Source organism: Protopterus annectens, chromosome 14.part0 (genome assembly GCF_019279795.1).
Source record: "Protopterus annectens isolate FY-2018-M chromosome 14.part0, PAN1.0, whole genome shotgun sequence".
Lineage (NCBI taxonomy): Eukaryota > Metazoa > Chordata > Ceratodontiformes > Protopteridae > Protopterus > Protopterus annectens.
The window spans coordinates 538,126,745-538,142,094 of NC_056748.1; the positions used below are offsets into that span (position 1 = coordinate 538,126,745).

Below are 15,350 nucleotides of genomic sequence, written 5' to 3' on the forward strand. Positions count from 1 at the left end.
CAGTACTGAGGACAATAGAACTATTATTTAATGTTCGTAAGTTAGACTTATGTGAAAGGTAAGGGATTAAATATAAGAAGCGGTTCACGCAATCCCTTAAATCTTTCAAGGGAAAAGGATAACCCACAGAATCTGTACATATAACATAGGTGTCAACCCCTTCCTTCTAACACCAACATTCATACAGGGCATCTACAGCTCTGAAAAATAACTTACCTCAATGTATAGGATGACCCAAACCTCAACCAATACTGAACAAGAAATATTCTTACACCTTGCATCCTGTATCATATTGATTCATGGTATTTAAAAAAAAACAAATGAAAATCACCAGACTTCAGATCTCTGAATTAAAAGCACATCAGAGATACAAATCTAGCCCCACTAACAAGAACTTCCCCATTAGATACATACTTTAACATGTGCATTCTCAGAGGAAAATAGCATTCCTCACTGCACAGACTGTAGTACTTGAAATACATTACATTAAATAACAAAAAGGAAATGTGCAAACAACAAATGAAAATGCTTGTCTTATAATTGTCTGACAGAATTCTATATTGTAGCTCAAATGTTAGCAATAGTGTCATTCTCCTATATAGGACATAATAGAATAATCTTCATGAGTTCTGTTTGAGCAACTTTATTTTATACAAACACATCACTATAGAAGTTAACTGACTTTAACTTAAGTAACATATACAAACTAACAACTGCGATCTTGCATGATCTCTCCCTGGCTGCTCTTTCTAAATGGCACTAGGGATTGCACGGATCTGTAATTTATATGTGCACATATAGCCTTAACATGCTTCCTAAAGATATAGCACACACATCACTTGTACTCTGATCTGCATATAGACACTAAAGTGTAAGTCGGTATTCAATAAATGCTATAGCTTCTGACAGGGGATCTACCAGGAAGATAGTCACGTAGTATAACAGTCCCAGCATAACTACTGTTAAAGTCCAAATAAAGCCACAGAATCAATCAGGATAGATTTAAAGGGAAAAAATGTTATATTTACCAGTCAGCATGCTGTCTTCTTCATTGGTGATCACACAATGAACCAGCTGTGTTTTACAATTCCAGAGACAACTGGACCTTTATTTTCTGAAGCTTCAGCTCTAGTAAGAATGCTATTGTTATATGCTGATAACTCATAGCATTGCAAATAAACACAAAAGGCTCAGTTTATCATCGAAGCATCACCTAGAGCTTAACCCGATGTACCAAAGTTGTCTTAACATAATCCTTGGCCTTCTGTAGCTTTAAACCACTGACAGATACAAAGAGCTACACTAAATAATGTGATACTGTCACTGTTGGAGGCAGTGGCACCATGTTCTCAGCTCCCCTTTTTGCCAAGCATGAATGATGAAAAGGACTATAACAACATGAAGAGGATATTTTTAGAAATCCTGACACCAGAGGTCAGAAAGGTTGGCAGTAAAAGCTCCCAGTAAAGGAGGGTGACAGACATTACCAGCTAATGTAACTCCCCTTAGCAGAACTCCAGAGAGAGAGAGGGAGAGGGAGAAGAAATCAGAACTTTTTAAGTTCATTGAATGAGAAGGGCTTGCTAGTTATTAAAAACACAATTTCAAAATATGCAATTTTACCACAATAAGATTTCTCCTTGATTTATGGACTTGTTTTCCAAGGGGTTAATATTTGTTCCCAGTTCAGACTTTGGCTTTGTGGATATACTTGGTGAAGTGAAATGTTTCACAAAGGAAGTTGCACCATCAAACAAGTGATTATAATTTTCCAGCTTGGCTAAAACAGAAAAGCACTCTCCATTGCACCCCATTTTAAATATTTTTGAAAGAACTTATGAAAGGCACATTAGAAAATGATATGCTCAAAAGCTAAAAAAAATAATGTATCTAAAATGGAGCCGAAGTGTTGAAATGTTTCATGCATGACAAGACTATACAAATTATGAGGCTCGACAAGGAAGGAGTCAGTTGTCACACAGCATGCTGAATATGCTAATAGCATTTCCAGCATTTTACTTAATGATAATACCTATAATTTGATTAAAATTTTGTGTGAGGAGACCGAGTTTCAGATTTCCTTTCTTTAGGTGTTGTTATTTGAGAAAAGAAAGCATTTGTGGCGGACTGCCTTTTGAAAGAATACTAGTTGGCCCCAAGCATGAGTAATGATATATATTTTTTTGATATGTAAAAAGAAAAAAGTCAAAGACTGATACATTTGGCTCATTTGATTCCTAATTAATCCTGGTACATTTAGAAAGACTAAATATATACGATTTTTTTGAAACATTCAAATATTACATAGGAAACGTTATCAGACTTTATATGCCAACCTGGAAATAATGGTAAGGAATTTGACATCTCCATGGAAATGTTTTTACTTGGCATTTTTAAGATCAAAAACAGTAAAGAGGCACAAATGAACAATATTATATTAATGAAATAAAACAGGACAATCATTAGGATCAGTTTAGTTGTATGTAATTAATTAGTCATTGATTAACTGTGAATAGATCTAGACATGTAATTGATAGTTATAATTTGTTCACTTTGCATCAATTTTTTAAATTAATAGAATGCTGCAACCTAGATCTCATATTTAGTAAATAAATATGTGGTGGATACCTGTTGCCATGAGTTTTCAGTACAAGATCAACAGTAAATCTTTGATTGTGTAACCTTTCATTTATTATTATAAAATGTATTTAAAATGAATCTAAACAGTGTCAAGTAAAAAGGATAGCTGCATGCCTAAAATAACATAAAACAGTTTTAATGTAACACACATCTTACAAAAGTTCCAGTAGGATCCTTATTGGAACATTTTCATTAAGTTTGTTTCTGTGGGACTTAAATACCTCTGGTGATATTATGACATGCGTTTTCCAGAGTTAACTGTCCTGAGCAAGATTTTCTAACTGGAATACAAAGAAAACCAGACACATGATCGTAGATCCTGAGAAGTGACCCACTATCTAAAATTATATAATGAATAAAATCTGGTAGTTAAAAATAATCTAGATTTTTGTATAACTCTTGCTAATGGAACTAGTTTTAATTAGAACACATTTGATCTTTACAGCTCTATTAAAGATATGCTCATGGTCAGATCCCCAAGTTCTATAATTCAGAATTTGATAAAATTTTGCCACATAGCATTTGACACAAGTCAGTGCTGAATACATGTGCCACAGGTGCACTCACACCACAACATTCACAGAAAACTGTTTCACTACCAGGAAATTACAAAATTAGTTTATATTTCTTTGTCCAAAGTTAAAATTGATAACAATAGCAATAACTTGATTTAGTGTGTAATGTCAGTGCATTCATATAATGTTGCCCTTTGCTGGAATTGAACAGTAAGCTATGTACATCCACCTATGTGAAATCATTACATCATGTGATTATCTTGCAAGCAATTTGTATGAGATAAAAGGGATGGAGAGGATCCTCCCACTTGAACTGTACACATTGCAACAGTTGTGGATGTCATTCATGCAGGACAGCATAAGGACACACAATGCTTACAGTCAATGTGGCTTTTGAAACACCTGACTATGAGATGACAGAAGCTACATGACAATGTGAAGAATTATTTATTTATTTATTTATTTATTGCATTTGTTAACCGGGAAAGTCCTCTGGGCCTGAATGAGCCTATTTTCAATGGAGGCTAGGGGAGAAAAGCTCCACAAAATTACATAACAAAGAAAAATATTATTACAGATAAAAAAAATCAAGCAGTACTATTAAATTGAATGAATGTGATAATAAAACAACAGTGAAAAGGTTACAATCATGGACATATAGGGGTAATAAATGTCATATATTGTTTTTGGACCTAAAGTGTTGATTAGGATGGTACATGGTCAATATGGAGGAGAGCGAAGGGCAGGTGCCTGGGTGGTAGATGAGGTTATGGGCTGTAGTTAATTGTAAAAATGAGAGATGGTGTGGGGATTCTAGCCAATTTAATTGATGCAGAACGAACAGTGATGGGTGGAATATTTTGCATTGGTAGCAAATTTAGCAACTTTGTTGTAGCAAGAGTCTAGTTTTATTTTTAAGGAGGACTGTCGACTGGTGAGGATGGGAGTGCCATGTAGAAGTGTTGGAAACAGGAAGGATGAGGCCAGAGCCTTTTTTTGCAGGGAGACTAAGAAAATACTTGTACCTGTACAGGGACACCTAGTTTATGATGTTTTTTTTTTTATGTCACTGTAGATGTGGAGGTCAAAAGTTAATCTGTCATCAGTGATGACACCTAGTAATTTGGTGCTGGGGATAACGTCAATAATGTTGTTATCTTGGGAATGGATGGAGAATAGTGATTTGTCAGCAGGGCTGGATTTTGTCGTCAGTGATGACACCCAGTAATTTGGTGCTGGGGATAACGTCAATGATGGTGTTATTTTGTTAATGGATGGAGGATAGTGATTTGTCAGCAGGGCTGGATTTTGTGTGGGGGGGTGAATATTAAAAGTTTTGTTTTATTGGGGTTGAGAGTGAGATGATTTTGGGACATCCAGGATTCGGTGGACTTAAATGCTTCTTGGGTGAGATGTTGTAGTGTGGAGGCAGATTTAGCAGAGCAGATGATAGTAGAGTCATCTACATACTGGATGGCAGTACTGCTGATGAGAGAGGAATAAAAGTTATTGACAAATATGCTAAATAAGAGGGGTGCCAGTACTGACCTTTGGGGGACACCTGTATTTGTAGTTATGAAAGGGGAGGAAGAATGTTGCCATTTAGTAGATTGCTGTCTATTATTGAGATAGTTAGTAAACCACTGTAGAGTAGGAGGAGATAGGCTAAGATTAGAGAGTTTGGTAAGCAGGAGGGAGTAGGATATAGTGTTGAATGCCTTTGATAGATCAATGAAGAGTGCTGAGACTAAGGAACCAGCATCATGAGCTCTGTTTACTGTGTCGAGAAATTAAATGAGGGCAGTGTTAGCACTATGTCCAGGCCTAAAGCCACGTTACTGTGCAGTTGTTGCTAGAAGTCTGATATATTTGTGTAGATATAGTGCTATAAGGGATATTTTTGTCTGTAATTTCTTTAAAAGAATGTTGATAGATATCTGTCACACAACACTGCCTGATGCTAGATATATCCAAACAAATGATGCATGATGCAGTTGGCACTGTGAAGGGAGAATGTCAATCATTCACAATGTGTGGATAATTACAGATTCAATTACATCCTATTATGGCAACAACATACACATTGTGTCATTTCCTCATGCCACAGGAAAAGCCTTAGTAGTTCTCTTAGGAAGTCCAAATTTCATGAAACAGCATTGTCATTATCAAAGAAAGCATTTCTGTGTGAAAAATGAGCAGAAATTCTTGTAATAGGAATCTCCAGCTATGCATGTATGCAGTAGATAGCTGGGTGACAACACTGATATTTACATGCAAATGTACAGTAATACTGACACAGGTGAATCCAAGGAGTAATGGCTGGATATGAACTGACTAATTAAGATCACAAGGTACAGATCACAGTCTGAATCACATATGCCACATGAGACATTGGTTTACAATTGTGACAGTGCACATCTGAATGGATAACATCAACATTGTTTAATATAGCAATGTTCTAAAAAAGGAAAGAAGGTGGCTGAAATGCACAGTAGCAATGCACAGCTACAAATCCTACATTCATTAGAGACCTTCTCTAAACAGCACAGCAGACAAACACACACAGTAGTAAATCATTGCTGGATTCAAGCCACCTACCTATTTAGTTATGCAGTCTAGGGAGCACAGTATCAACAGCCAGTGCCACAGGATAAGTCATACTACAAATGTGATGTAGTTCATTTCTGAAAGCATGATATAAGCTTTGTGTTTTCAAAACTTGGCATTGGCTGGATATAAAAGAAATTTATAGGATGGTCATCTGCCAGTGAAAATAATTCTTCTAAATGGAAGTTTACATAAGGTGAAATGTCACAGAGCTGATTGTACATGACAGTACATGCAGTCACACTATTTAAGCAATGCTACATTCAAACCACCTACCTATGTAGTTTCACAATTTAGGGTACACAGTATTAACCACAAGCACCACAGGAGAAGATTGACTTTTGTAGTGTGAGAGTGTGGTTATGAAAGAATGACCTCATTAGTGTGTTGCAGAGAAGATGCTTGTGGTAAAAGTGGGATTGTGGATTCCTTTCCCAGTTTAAATTCTCTCCTTGAGTTGAAATATATACAGCATGTTTGCTGAGGAAGCTGTATGTACCTGGCATTTAAGTCATGCACACATGTTACCACTGTGACATTTGAACATACTATCTATCTAGTAATACAATCTACTGGAGCCTTTCTGTGTCCTGACAGAGTCCTCTTCAAACTATCTGGATATATACAGAGCTGAGTATATTTTTCTGGCACTTCAGAGTTGTGTACTGGTAATTGTTGTTTGACTAATTTTATATCATTGCTGGCTGACTTCAGAGTTGTACACTGTTATTTTTGCTTCACTGTATAGTTTTTCAGATCTCTGATGAAGGTGTTTTTCCCCCTTCCCCCTATTTCTCTGTGTCTTAAGTTAGTATAACTGGTTTTACATCCTGTGTGCTATCTGACCATCTCAAGGATTACTTGCATAAAATTAGACCATCTTAGTAAGAGCCTGCATATCATTGCTGGAGCCTTCCTTTGTCCTGACAGAGTGCTGTTCAAACTATCTGGAGATATACAGAGCTGAGAATATATTTCTGGCACTTCATTGTTGTGTACTGGTAAATGTTGTTTGACTAATTTTATATCATTGTTGGCTGACTTCAGAGTTGTGCACTGTTATTTTTGCTTCACTGTATAGTTTTTCAGATCTCTGCTGAAGGTGTTCCCACCCCTATTTCTCTGTGTCTTAAGTTGGTATAACTGGTTTTACATCCTTTGTGTTATCTGACTATCGCAAAGATTACTTGCATAAAATTAGACCCTCTTAGTAACAGCCTGCATATCATTGCTGGAGACTTCCTGTGTCCTGACAGAGTGCTCTTCAAACTATTTGTAGATATACAGAGCTGAGTATATTTTTTTGGCACTTCAGAGTTGTGTACTGGTAATTGTTGTTTGACTAATTTTATATAATTGCTGGCTCACTTCAGAGTTGTGCACTGTTATTTTTGCTTCACTGTATAGTTTTTCAGATCTCTGCCGAAGGTGTTGGTTTTCCCATACCCACCCTCCCTATTCCTGTCTTGTTGTTTAAATTTGGAGGCTTTTGCAGTTGCACGCCCCCACTGCAGATTTGATCTGGGACACTCCCCCCAGTCCCATCTCTTTACCTCATTTTACCTAAGAGACTCCTTCTGCACTTGTTTTTAGTCATTTTTAATTTAATTGCATTTTTTAAACTGTTTGGTCTAACATTGCTACACACTCAAGTGTGCTAGCTTGCACTGCATTTGAATTGTCTTTACTGCTGTTTTAGCTACTTTTCTGTATATATATATATATATATATATATATATATATATATATATATATATATATGTGTGTATATATATATATATATGTATATATATATATATATATATATATATATATATATATATATATATACACACACACACCATTCCTGTAACTAATGTAGTCCGGATTCAGATTTGCTGTATCCAGGACTGTATGTAAGCTTATGGACGCCCCCAAGCTTTCTGTGTTGGAGGGAAGCCTTCTAGCTTATCAGTGGGAGTGGTAAGCACTAGGTAACCTATCTACCACATAAGTAGTGGTTCTGGCCCAGAAATTGTAGTTATTGGCCGTTTGGGCAGTTTTTCCATCTCTCTCAACTTTCTGATTTAAAAGCCTGCATTTGCACTTTTCCCCCCTTTCCTGTAACTAGTTTAGTCCAGATACAGATTCTTAGTTTTAGCACTTGAATTTGCTTATTTGTGATCAGCACTTGTTCAGAACTTGTAAGCACTAAATAACCTTCTAATTACTACAGCACTCAGCCTTCGTCATTACCTAAAGGAAAATGGTTTTGGTACTTACTTTCCTCACTTGCTTAGAGAAAAATAGCTCTTCTACTCACTTTCCTCACTTATCTAGAGGAAAATAGTTTTTTATTCAGGCATGTCCAAGGATCAGTTCCCAGTGTTCTCTCCTGTCTATCTGATGAATCTGGGCATATTGGGGCAATGTAGAAATTGCCTCATGTACACAAACAACCCTCTCCTCCTACCACCCAACACTACAACCTGTGAGAGATGCACTTATCTAGCTAAACTGGAGGTAAAGCTCTCTCCAATCATGACTGAACTTGACAGTCAAGAAGAGAAGGCAAGCACTTGCACCACACCACACTCATCACATAGTCTCACTAAATCTACACTACCAAAATCCACACATAGTAACACAAAAACATTTATGGAGGCTCTCAATAATAATCTGTCTAAGCAACAGAGACCTCCAAAGCAGAAACGCAAGCAACCTCCATCCCCCAACACAACTCAAATGACACATAGCCCGCAGACTCAGTGTGCCACTCAACTACAGCCAATAAGGCAAAACAACGTACCCAACGCACTAGTCATAGGTGACTCTATAGTCAGGCACACTGATGTCCCACTCACCAGGCTAAACAAGGAGAAGGTTACTGTCAGCTGCCTGTCGGGTGCCAGGATCCGCCACATAACCCATGCACTAAGGTCACTAAACAACAAGTACAAATATGACTCTGTCATTGTTCATGTTGGTGTAAATGACCTGAGACGTACCTCCCTGGACTACATGAAAAGAGACATGGAAGAGCTCTCCGATCTTGTACCCCAGGCAGGTATGACCCTAGCCCTGAGTAGCATTCTGCCATCACCCAGAATGATGCTGCAGTACAAGGACAAAATGATTGACTTCAACAATTGGCTAAGCTTCTGGTGCCATTCTAAAGGGATCCAGTATATGTTTGCCTGGGATGACATGGTCGACAGACCACGATGCTTTGCCAGAGATGGCCTGCACCTGTCACCCCTGGGATTCTGGATAATGGCTAAGGTTCTTGCTGCCCCTATAGTACCTTTTTTAGACAAGGTTCAAATGACAAATTCACCACCGTAACAGGAACAGGCAAGCAAAAACTGAGGGTGATGCTACTCAATGCTAGAAGTCTAAATCTCAAAATGCACTCACTCAAAGCACTCCTTAAAATGGAGAACATCGATATCTGTGCAGTGACTGAGACCTGGTTCAAGGCTCCAGAGATCACCCCTGCATTACCAGGCTATAACTCATACCACACTTTTCGGCCATGTAACCTGGACCGGAATACCAAAGGCGGAGGTGTCTCCATATTCATTAAGGATATCCACACCTCCAGGTTAGTTGCTCAGCATAATGCAGCCGAGGTTATCCAAGTGCAACTAACTCTAGGCAAAACTGCAATCCAAATTGTAGCTTGCTACAGATTACCCACCATGCCCCAGGATTCCCACTCCTCTTTTCTTGATGTACTGGAAAATATTTGGGTTCAACCAAACACCCTAATAATTGGCGATTTCAACTACCCCACCATTAACTGGGAAAACTACTCATGTACCAACTCCTTCGCTTAACGCTTTCTGGAATTCATAAACTCCAATGCCCTGGATCAACTTATCCACACCCCCACCAGGGGCAACAATATCCTAGATCTAGTCATTAACAACATGAGTGACCGGTGTTCCACACCTGAAGTCAATGCCTCATTGGTCCGATCCGACCATAAGCTAATTACCCTAGATATCCACATCCTGCCCCCACCCCCCATTAAGGAAACCGTGGTAGCAAATTTTTCCAAAGCCAACTTCATGCTTCTTAAGACAGAAGTGGTGAACTTCATGACACCCATGCAGATGGACAATACAGTTAGAACTAATGAATCCTACACAATTGCACTTTATAAGCACTTACATGAGTGCATGGATTGTGCTATCCCAAACAGAACCAAGACACTATCCTCCAAAAAAAGGAAGCCAATCTGATGGTCCCCTGCCATAAACAAACTGTACAACAGAAGGAAGAAACTGTTGCAAAAGAGACTGAAATCCCATGAGTGGAGTAGCTTCCTGGTCAGCCTCAGTAAGAAGCTGTGATCCCTGATAAAATCCTCCAAATATAGTTACGAAAACAAAATCACCACTGATTCTAAAGACAACCACAAAGCATTCTATAGCTATGTCAAGAATCTCAATGGCAACACTCAGATCTGCTCTGAGTTACAGCACAATGGCACTAAATATACAGACCCAAATGATATTGCCAACATCCTGGCAGATAGGTTCAGTGCTAACTTTACCCCCCTCTCACCCCCCTAAAGAGCCCATCTCTATACCAGAAGAATGCAAAGTTCCTGTAATCATGGCTGCACAGGTAAAAACCACACTCTCCAAAGCCAAGAACACAGCATCCATGGGACCAGACAACATCCCAGGCTGCGTTCTACATGAACTACAGAATGAACTGGCACCCCACCTAAGTACCATGTTCAATCACAGCCTTACCTCAGGCTTTGTGCCTGCTGAATGGTGCACAGCAACGGTTATCCCATTCCACAAGGGGGGAGCCACCACGGACCCCGGGAACTACTGCCCCATTAGCCTGAAGAGCCTGGTCTGCAAGGCCATGGAATGTATCATCATGGAACTTATAAACAAAGACACTGGTAATCTCCAAACTCTGGACCCCACCCAGTTCAGATTTGCAAAAGGCAGATCATGTCTCCTAAACCTGATAGACTTCTTTGAAGCAGTCACCAAAGCCGTAGACAAAGGTAAGGTGGTTCACACAGCCTATCTAGATCTTCCCAAGGCTTTCAACACCATCCCTCTCTCTGGAATTATAGATAAACTCACTAAACTAGGTATAAATCCCTATGTCACAAGATGAGTTGCCAACTGGCTCACTAACAGAACCCACACTGTGAAAGTAGCAGACGCCAAATCCGACTTCAGACCAGTGACAAGTGGAGTACCACAGGGTTCAGTCCTGGGTTCTCTTCTGTTTTGTATCTACTTCTCTGAAGTACAGGCTAACACAGAAGGTCTTTGGCTAATGAAGTTCACAGATGACTGCAAACTAGGAGCCATAATCGAAACTCCTTACTATGTGGACATCTTACAAAAGGGCCTCACTGAGACAGATGCCTGGTGTCAAAGCCATGGCCTCAAGCTGAATGCCAAAAAGTGCATTGTCATCCCCTTTGATAAAAACTCTGTACCCATGAACTACAACATAGACGGTAGTATACTTAACACCGAAAGTGTGATAAGAGACCTTGGGACACAGGTGGACAGCAGTCACTCCTTTGATAATCACATCGCCACAGTAGTCAGGAATTCCTTCTATGTGGCACACCTCATCACAAAAGGTTTCTCATCCAGAAAAAAAGAGGTCATTGTTCCCCTCTACTCATCACTCATTAGACCCATTATAGAGTACAACACCCCTTTTGGTATGTACCTCACAAGACATCTACAACAACTGGAAAGGCCGCAGAAATATCTCACAAAGAAGATTACTGGCCTCAAACAGATGCCCTATGCAGACTGTCTCAAAAAACACCAGCTTTACTCCTTCACATATCGCCGACTCAGAGATGATCTCTGCCTAACATACAAAGCTATGTCAAACCCAGAGCTGTTGGACATGTTTCACTTAAAGAAATCCCAATCCCTCCAAGCGACATGCTCTAGGGACATAAACCTTGTCACCACAATAAACAGAAAATGCCGGAGGGATAGATTCTTGTCCCAGAGACTTCTCATACTCTGGAATAAACTACCTGTCTATATAAAACAAAGTTCCTGATTCTTCAAGAAAAATCTTGATGATTGGATAGGAAATAGGAAATTCACCCCGGGGATCACCTCTGTGGCTCTGCTCGACAGTGGCACAGGAAAATAATTTTCTTGGGTGGCAAAAGCCAGGGTACCTTTTTGGCTGGGCTTGTATAGGCCCCAGGGCCGATAGCCTAGTACCTACTCATAAACATACAGAACACAGTATTAAGTGAAGTGAAAGCACCACAGAAAAAAGTCTGACGTTTATAGGGAGAGAGTGCACTTATGAAAGAATGACTTTGTCAGTGTGTTGTAGAGAGGATGCTTGAGGTAGAAGTGGGATAAAGTGCAGAGTGAGCTGTGTCCAAAGTTAAAGGTATCTCCTGTGTGGAAGTGGACACAGCACATATGTTGTTGAAGATTTACTTACCTGACACTAGCACCATACACACACAATTTCACCAGTGTCAGATCTGAACCACCTACCTTGTTCCACAATCTAGGGAACACAATTTGAATTGCAGGTATCACAAGAGAAGTCTGACTCTTAAGGGGGGAGTGCACTTTTGACAGGTTAACCTCATCAGTGTGTTGCAGATAATGCTTGTGTTAAAAGTGGGGTAAAGTGCAGTGGGATAAAGTGCAGAGGCAGCTGTGTCCAAAGTTAAAGTTTTTCTCCTGAATGGAAGTGGACATAGCAGCTCTATTGTTGAAGCTTTACTTACCTGGCATTAACACTACACACACTCAAGTTTACCACTATCAGATTTGAACCACCAACCTTACTAATAACATACTCTAGAGAATACAGTATGACTTACAAGTGTCACAGGAAAAGTCAAATTTTAAAGATGTAAAAATGTACATTTGGAGGTATTAAAATGGGAATACATGCATATGGTCGAACGACAGAATACCAATCCTACAAATGCTGAAAGTAGTGACCACAGTTTTGTATATGTCAAAATTTTAGATACTGAACCCAGAAATGCTGAACGCTGGCCAGGCTAATAATCCCCATCTCAACCCATGGTAGCGCTTTTTGCAGTGGTTGTGCGACTGGGAATTTCGAATTCGGAGTTGTGCATGATATTTTGAGCATTCGAGCCTGCGAGTTTCGACATTAAGATTCAGAAAAACGTCCGATCAGCATTTGGTCACATGAACAAATGCATGTATTCTATTAAAACCTCACTGTTTGGAATGTCAGTGTAGAATAACAGGTGTGCTGTACCTTTAAGAAGCATTTCCAAGATCTATGTGTGCATATAAATACCAAGCATGTGTTAACTTCAGTGCCATTTTGAAGGTGCAGCCAGAATGTTAACATCCATGTGCATGATAGCTAATCTGTTTATAAGTTAAAGTTACTTAACCTCATTTATGATGTGTTTGCATACAATAAAGCTACTTGAAAAAGAACCCATGATGCTCACTTGTTTTATAGCAAGAAAAGTGAGCACAAGCAGAGCTGGGGATCACAATGATGTAAAAAAATCCATTCTTTTTCCACAAGCCGCTGTAGTACAATGAAAACTTTTATTAAACAAGATGCACACAATCAGATAAGCACTTTCATCTCTGCTGATTCAGAGACTTCTTCAGACAAAGAAATAAGGATAAAACAACTCTTTAAATACTAAATTACAGCTTATGCAACTAAGCCAATGCCCCTAATTAATGTTAAAACACGCCCACCAGCACACTCGGGTCATAGTAAAGCATAAAACCTCCACCAATCTGTGAATTACTAAAAACTATGTAAAAACCTAAATATAATAATAAAACTAGTATCAAATATGATATAATAAATACAATATGATAAATGTGGAAACAGTATTAGAATAATCTAATGTAAAGCACACAATAATCTTTCTAATGCCTTAAATTTTAGAAAACAGGAAAATGAAAATGCATTATCTAAGCCTGGCTACTGTGTGGCATTAATTCTCAGTTCATAGTAAAGCATAAAACCTTCACAAATCTGTGAATTACTACAAACTATGCAAAAACCTATATATAATAATAAAATGAGTATCAAAAAGTGTATATATATATATATATATATATATATATATATATATATATATAAAATATAATAAATACAATATAATAAATGTGGAAGCAGTATTAGTATATTCTCATGTAAAGCACACAATAAATCAAATTAATCTTTCTAATGCCTTAAGTTTTAGAAAACAGGACAATAAGAATGCATCATTTAAGTCTGGCCACTGCGTGGCATTAGTTTTCAGTTGTCATAAAGCCTCATGTTTTTCCAAAGTTAATATCCATGGACCACCTCTTATGTCTGGGGTAAGTGCTTCAATGATAATAAATTTAAAACCATGTCAACATGTTCCATACAAAGTTTCACCAATGGATTCTTTACATTTTTGTTTTTTTATATCCGAGATGTTCATAAATGTGGTTTCTAAATTTCCTTTCCGTCTTGCCTTTATAAAAGCAAGGACACTTGAAGCAGAATCCATAGTATACCACTCTCTCAGTCTTACATGAACATTTCTGATTCAAACTCACTTTTATATTTTATATTGTTAATGTTTTATCCTGACCTGGCAAGCGATATGGCGTCATAACCAGGATGGCAAAGACTATTCTTCAGAGCCAAGAGGTGCAGAAGTAATGGCGAAGGGAAACTAAAAGAACCAAGACCAAACAAGGTCCAGAAACAAGTTAAAGGTAAAGAAAACATACACAAATGATTTATTTATTAAAAGAGGTTAAACAGAGCATTACAAGGGCACAAAACATATTGTTAAGCAAACGAATATCACAGAAATGTTTGTTAAGCAACGAGAAGTAGAAAAGAGCTCATTAATCAGATGAAATGTTTGAAACTAAGTTATTTGATAAAACAAGCATTAGAAAAGTACATAAAGGCTTCAGAATGACCTCAGCATTGTAAAAAAAACATGTTTAAAGTAAAACAGCATGTTTAGAGTTAAAACAAGTACAAGAAAGTATAATGGGCATGAAAAGAGATTACATGAACAAAATGAATATAGCAAAAGGGCATAAAAGGCACATTCAGATATTCAAGGAGTGAAATGACTATAATAGAAAGGGCAGAAAAAGGCACACTGAGTATAAATAAAGCAAAGGCAACTGCATGTGTTTGGGCTAATTACTGTGTTTGGTACAGATTGCTACTTCGCATTGACTGAAGCCTTGAATAGCATAGCAAGAGTTGTTCGAAGTGTCTCAAAGTGTGTAAAAGTGCTTACAGTGTGTGCTTATTACTATGCATTTATTTCAAAGAGTTTGTTGTGTGCAAAGTGCAACTGTTTTGTGAAGTGCAGTCAAGTGAAGCCATTTTGAAAAGTTTTTTGTGCCTGTGTATGTCTATTCACAGAGTGCTGCCATTACAGAGTGTTTCTCAAACTATACAGAGTTGTTTGGTAAAGTGCAGCCATTTGGGAAAAATTCCAGTGTGCTGTGTACTGTTTATTCACAAAGTGCAGTTATTTTGAGGCATTTCTCACTCTGATCTTCTCCTGCTCAATACATTTGCAAATTGCAATTACTTCAAAACAGTTTATTC

The 15,350-nt window shown here is 38.2% G+C and overlaps 1 protein-coding gene across 1 annotated transcript in view; it reads left to right on the plus strand.

The window, feature by feature from the left end:
• The window catches only part of SFTPD (surfactant protein D), a 362,436-nt gene that overhangs the window by 312,647 nt on the left and 34,439 nt on the right, over positions 1-15,350 (plus strand). The gene's annotated exons all lie outside the window — the stretch shown is intronic.